Consider the following 7,138-nt stretch of genomic DNA (forward strand, 5'->3'; position numbering starts at 1 on the left):
CAAAAAAAAAAAAAAAAAATTACAGTTTGGCATAATAAATGCTACAATAAGGGCAGGGGAAGTCGCTATTGTATAAATCAGAAGACACATCAAAACAAGACTTGGGGACAAGGACAAGCAGGGGGAGAAATGGAAAAGCACTGGCCAGAGGGGAAGTGGGTGGGGAAGAGAGGTGGAAGACAGCAGGTGAATGTGCTGAACACCCTCTGGGCCTGCCTGAGGCGTGCACACACAACCTTGCTGATGTCAGGCACCACCTCTGAAGCGGGAGCTGCCCCAGTGCTGTGGAGGAGGAACCGGGCGAGGCGAGGTGACCGGCCCAAGGCCGCACTGTTGGTTGGCACAAGAGGTGTGTTGGAGCCCAGCCTTGTCGCACTAAATGTGGCCTAACGCTGCCTCCACACAGTAAACGGCACTTCAGCTTCTCGTGTAAGCAAACTGCAACCTAAGTAGAGAGTATATTCTTGTAGCAGGCAGCAATGGAGTTTCCACCCACCACAGCAGCTGCACTTTTGGCCAATCACAGGCTGCAACCTGCTCAGATATGCCCACTGAGTCCAACGCCCCAGCTGCAACCCATCAGCCCATTTCTATATGTCACTTCCTTTTCCTTTCTAGAAATGTGCCCGCCCATGTGCTGGGTGGAGCTCACAGCACCTTCGGATCACCCTCTGGTTCAGGGTGCTGTCCCATTCATGAATCATGTCTCCACTCAAATAGACTCTCCTAAACTTAATTCGTCTATAGTCCTTTGTGTTTTTAGCACGAGTTTAGCCATTGCACCATAGTGCTCTCAGACTCTCGCTTTCTTAGGACCACATGGAGAATACACAGTCCCGGTCTAATAAAAAGAGAAGTTCCATTCCCAAGTTCATCATCACTTTTTTTTCTTCCTGGAAATGGGGATTTCTCTCTGGCTTTAGGAGACATAACCTTAAACAGCTGTGTTGCAGTATGTTCAGAAATAGGCCAGCCAGTTGGCATGAAGACAGACTATTGGTTACAACATCCCTGAAAGCAAGAAAAGATCTGTGCAGATGTTCTGCCGTCTCACTGGCCGCCAAGCTTCCCAAGAGCCTCCACTCACTTTAGTACCCACAAGCCAGAGACCATGGTTTCCAACCCCAAAAGGGAGGCAGAGCAAGTGAGTCCAAGAGTCTGTTGGTCTTAGAAGTACAACGCTGAGACATAAAGCCGGAAATGTTCAAAACGCAAAGCCTACCCAGCTACAGTGGGGGAAGCTGTCCCGGGTATGTGAGCGTGGCTGGCAAGCCACTCGGCACAGCTGGACCTCATAGGGCTCAGGTCTGGGCAGCCCTGCTTGCTGAAGGCTGCCTGGCACACCCGTCAGGGCAAAACCCGGTGACACAAGAGCCTGATTCTGCATTCCATCAGAAGCAGCCTGGGGTACTCTGCGGGCGAGGGCACATGGAAACACTCCGACCCACAAAGAACGGGGCTTTCCATGGATTTCCCAGTACCCGCATTTATCTGAAAAGGAAAATCGGAAAAAGCCCCGCTGGTCACACAGAAAGCAGGTCTGTCCTCCACACAGTGCCGGCACTGTTCCCACCTCATTCTTATGGGCGAGACGCTGTGACGCATACTGTTTCAAATAACTGACTATTTGCTTCTCAGTTGAGATGCGTAATCTACTCAATGAAATGGGCACTGAATAACCCTCCTTTGGAAACGGGACAATGGAGTTAGTGGCTCCCCAAACATTTCTGTCTCTCACCCTGATCCCACATCCATGAGTGAAAGCAGAAACTTCTCACTGTTTTTCCAACATAGCAGGGCTCTTGCCTGTCTTTCTGCCTTGGCCTAAGCTGGTCACTTTGTCTAGAAAGCAGCTTTCTTTTTGCTGAATGCTCAATTATCCTTCCAGATAGCAATGGTAAGTGATGGTTGTGCTGGTGACGGTGACGGTGAAGGTGAAGGTGCTGGTGATGGTGATGGTGGCGGTGGTGGTGGTGATGTTGGCATATCATACTTGTGACTAAGTTCTTTGTGCCTGGCACTGCACCAAGAACTTTATCAGGATTATTCCATGTGTTCCTATAAACTTTAAAAAAATTTTTTTGAACCAGAGTCTCATTCTGTCAACCAGGCTAGAGTGCAGTGGTGCAATCACAGCTCCTACAGGCTCAGTCTCCTGGGCTCAGGCGATCCTTCTGCCTCAGCCTCCAGAGTAGCTGGGATTACAGGTGCACAACACAATGCCCAGATTTTTTTTTTTTTTTTTTAGAGGCGAAATCTCACTATGCTGCCCCAGCTGGTCTTGAACTCCTGGGCTCAAGTGATCCTCCTACCTTGGCCTCCCAAACTGCTGGGATTACAGGCATGAGTCACCATACCTGGCCAACTTTTTGACAGAAGTGCTTTTATTTTCCCCATTTTACAGACAAGAAATTCAGACACAGAAGGATACATCGCTCACATAGCAACAAAGTGCCAAAACACTGCAGCACAAGTCAACTAAAGAGGTGAAGGTGAAAAACACAGACCACGTCCATTGTAGCAAGGAAACTCTCAGCCATTGCTGGGGGAGTGAAATAAGTTAGTGCAATCACACCTGAAAATGATTTTGTAGTGTTTCCTAAAGTTGAAGATAAGCACACAGATAACTTCATTCCAGGGCCTATAGATCCCCCACAATAAATATATATATTTAATATAATATTTAAATATATATTATATATTTAGCAGATTCATATGTATATGTATATATATGAGTCTGCTAAAGCTGAAGAGAAGCACACCAGTAATCCCCTCCCTGGATGCATAGACCGGAGAGAAAGACAAGTGCAGGCTCTTGAGATTCAAGCGATAACATGAGGGCAGCACCGCGGATCACAGCGCCAAGTCAGAGCTACTCCAATGTCGTCAAGAGTAGAATGGAGAACGTTGTGTGTATTTGTCAAATGAAATAGCAGAAGACAGCATGCATGTGAACAAATTGCAATGAAGTGTAACAATAGAGGAAGGCTCACAAAAATAAGGTTACGGAAAGGAGACTGGAGACACAAATTGTCCGTCTATCGTGATTTCACCTATGTATACTTTAAAAAGACCAACATCCACCTGCACTATTATAAGTTAGGAGAGTGGTTACCCTCGGGGCATGGCAGTAACCGCAGCGGAGCTTTTGAGGTGCTGATAATTTCCTGTTCTTGATTTGGGGGCTGGTTACACACATGTGTTTACTTTATAAAAGCCCGTCCAATAGTACACTTGGAACTTTGTTCACTTTTCTGTAAGTGCGTATGAAGTACAGCATATTTCAATAAAGAGTTTACAGTAAAAATAAAAGCAGGTCTGAGCAAATTCCAGGCGTTTGCTCTTAACCCTTGAGGTATATCTCCACACTTTAGAAATTATCTAGAACGAGTATATCCTGTCACACACAGCTGTTCATGTGTACCCTGTGCGAAGGCATCTTTCACATGTGGCCTCTTCTACCACTTAACAACGTATGCTATAATTATCTGGTCTCCACCAGATGGGGAGATTCCTGGACAGGAAAGCCCTGTGGTCTATTTCTTTGTGTCCCCAACTGTTAGCACTGTGCATCAGATGTGATAGCTTGCCTCCGGGTGCTTGGTAAATCAGCGAGTATGTCTTTCTTTTCTGAATCTGGGTGGTCTGTAGAAAGGCCTGTCTTGGGGCCAGACGTTTAAGGTGCCATGGGCCTTTGGGAAGCTGGGTGTGTCGACCCCTGGGACCCACATACACTCGTCCCCACCAAAGCAATGACATTAATTCCTAGATGGGATAGAACTGTAGGCTCTTGACGTGCCCGATGACGAGACTGCAATGCCCGTCTCTACAGCAAACACTCTCTTGGACTTAGTGGGAGAATTTAAGATTCACGTTATTGAGCAACTACTAGAGCACCCGTGAGACACCACAGAGAGGAGATAAAACAAAAACCACGGTTGGTGTCCTCCAAAAGTCAAGTGAAGTGATGGATGGAAAAGACGCTTTAGTGGTGCCAAAATGTTCGTCCCAAAATGAAGCCCTCCTAAAAGGATACTGCATTGTCTCTGCTTCCTTGTCGGAGTTCAGACACTGAAGGTTCCTGTTACAATTTCCGTGTTAGCTAGGAGTCACTAGAAGTATGTTAATCAGGTCATATCCATGAACAGTCTAGCTCTAACAGCCTCTCTTAGCAGTAGAAGATCAACTGTGCAACGTGTGATTTGGCTCAGGACTTACTCACAGATACTCGGGGAACCCAGAGCACACAAGCACATTTCTGCCCAAACCTTTTTCATTTTAACTTTTTTTGTTTAATAAAATAAAGGCTGCCCTGAGCAGTGGAAATACTATTGACAATGGACTCAAATCTGAGTTCACAGGCCGCCTCTAACCTTGAAAAGTTATAACCTTGGGCAGGAATCTCAGTTTTCTCATTGATAAGACGAAGATAATATTTGCCTGGTCAGGTTACCAAGGGGCATAAAGAAAATGCATACAACGTGCACAGGACCATGGTACCGTTTATTGTTGTTATGGGATATTCGTATTGGTTTCTACATTCATGGTCACAGCAAGCAAGGAAGACTTGGAAAGACTGTCCTGTGCTGTTAAGTCGTCCCTTAAAATGCTGTGTGGACCTTGAGCAAACGCAGGGCCCACTCTGTCCTCGCTCCTCCATAGGTGCTCAGCCCCAAGAACGCGGTTTCTGAATGATCCGAATGTGAGAGAATCACAGATGCCTTTCCTTAGTTCTAATTAAAAGAGTGTTATCCAATGCAGGAACCACATCTTCGACTGGGACACCCTGTCTGTAAATGAGAAACCCTGATTTAACAATAATCTTTTCAGTATTTATAATTACCAATTATATGAGGAATTGCCCATTTATGAGGAAAATATGTATGAATAAGTTAGACTCTACAATTGCGGATCTCAGACAACTGAATTACAGAGAATCCTTAAAATAAAAAATAAGGTTTGACCTATTACAAAGTTTAAACAACCAGCACAAAACACAGGTCAACACAGTATCCTTGCCTTGGCTGGGGTAGGAAAAGCTGTGAGAAGGATTAAAATAAGTAAATGAAGCCTGGTGCCCATGAAATCTACTGTAGAGGTGAAGGTAATTTTTAAAGAACATAATCCCTAATTTATATTTGTATAATTTAGAATTGTATTATGTTCACAAATATGATGATTTCAACTCTGTGAGGTTTTGCTGTATTCAAAATGGCTAACAATGGCTTAAAATGTTCATTTTTTAAAAGTTGATTCCAGGCTGGGCTCGGAGTCTCAGCATGCAATCCCAGCACTTTGCAAGGCCGAGGCGAGTGGATTGCCTGAGCTCGTGGGTTCAAGACAGCCCCGGAAACTTGGCGAAACCTCGTCTCTACAATAAATCAAAAATCAGCTGGGCGTGGTAGCGTGCGCCTGTAGTCTGGTTACTTGGAACAAGGCTGAGTGGAAGGATCGCCGGAGCCCAGCAGGTCGAGGCTGTGGTGGCCGGGAGCATGCCACTGCACTTCAGTCTGGGCGACAGAGTGAGACTCCGACTCAAAAAAAAAGTTTATTCCAGCAATGTTGCTGAACATACTTATTCTAAAAGTTTTCTTTTTTTTTTTTAAAGTAGACATTGGGCTTTTCTACATAGATTATCCTATGAGCTACAAAAAAGACAGTCTTATGTTTTCCTTTCCAATTTGTGCCTTTTTCAAAAAATCGCCTTATTGTGGTGTCTGGATTTTCCATGACTACACTAAATAAGAGTGATAAGAGCAGACATTCTTGTTCCTACAACATTTTAACGTCTTAAAAATCTCCCCGGTCAAATCAAGTAGATACTCTGTCTGAAACATATTTTGTTATCCGTTGGGGTTATCCTTTCCTTCATAAGCTTCAGCCTTATGGGGAGGATAAGGTCGTGAGGAACCAGACTCTGCAGTGCCAAGTTAAGCGCAATGTGGAATCAAGGTAGGCTGGATTCCGCAGCAAGCCCGCATTTGGGCTACATTTCAGAGCTATAGACATTTATGGTGTGCCTGATCTGGGCCAAATACCGTTCTCGAAATCTGGCATAGGAAGTGATCAGGACACACAGAATCCCTGCCACTGTCAAGTTCACATTCCAGTGAGAGAGAGAGTAAATAAACAGATATACAGGAATTAATAAGTTGTGAGGTGCTACAAGAAAACAACAGCATGGGTGAGGAAAGAGATAGTAGACGAGGGCATGCCATTCTAGACAGGGTGGTCAGGAAGGGCCTCTGAGCCGGGGACATTTGTATGGGTGCCCTTCTAAATCAGGGCAAAGAGCAGGATGGCAGAAACACGGCAAGGACAGAAGCCTCGAAGACAAGGAGCCTTGGTGCATTTGTGAAACTGCAGAGGACCGGAGTGTCCAGGAGCAAGGATGGGGGAAAGAAGAAGAAACACAAAGTCGGGGAGGTAAGGCCAGGTGGTGAGCAGCCTTTTAGACACAGAGAACAGGCTGACTTTTCTTTGAATCGTGATGGGAAGCAACGGCAGTTTTTGTATGCGATCGGTGGAGTTACTTGCTGTGATTTATGTACCCAAAAGAGCCCTCTGTGAGCATTGCTGCATGGTTGGTCAGTAAGGTTTGCGCTCCCAGAGTGGAGAATTGTGCGGTGTTAGCCTCAAAGCTGTTTCACAGAATCCACTCATCTTCCTCATCCCCACTCGAGTTAGTCGCATTGCTATCTGGTGGAAACGTGGCTTTGCTGCCATTGGAGCTGCATGCTGTATGAACCAAAACTAGGGAAAACATAATAAAAATCACACCAGTCTTTATTTTGGTAGCTCTGTGATATCATATTAGAAATTGAGTTATTTGAATTTTTAAGGAACGTGACTATTAACTTACATGCTTATTTTTCTCATTTTAATGAAGTTACAGACCCCATCCAGATGTTCCTCTAAAAATCTTTGATTCTAAGATGAGCATTTTGATCTTTGTTGAACTCCAAGAGCTAAACTTGCGTCAAAAAGAAAGAAAGAATCTCCTTGGGCACAGCCCTGTTGCCCCACTAGACATTGTAACCCAGAAGACACCTCATTTCTTGCCACACCCCATTCTTGAAAGCATTTCCTGAATATTTTACCTCTGCTTGTACTGTCCTTTCAAAATTTTCCAGTTAAG

The sequence above is a fragment of the Carlito syrichta genome, unplaced genomic scaffold (assembly GCF_000164805.1).
Source record: "Carlito syrichta isolate Samal-C Ts95f unplaced genomic scaffold, Tarsius_syrichta-2.0.1 Scaffold302416, whole genome shotgun sequence".
Lineage (NCBI taxonomy): Eukaryota > Metazoa > Chordata > Mammalia > Primates > Tarsiidae > Carlito > Carlito syrichta.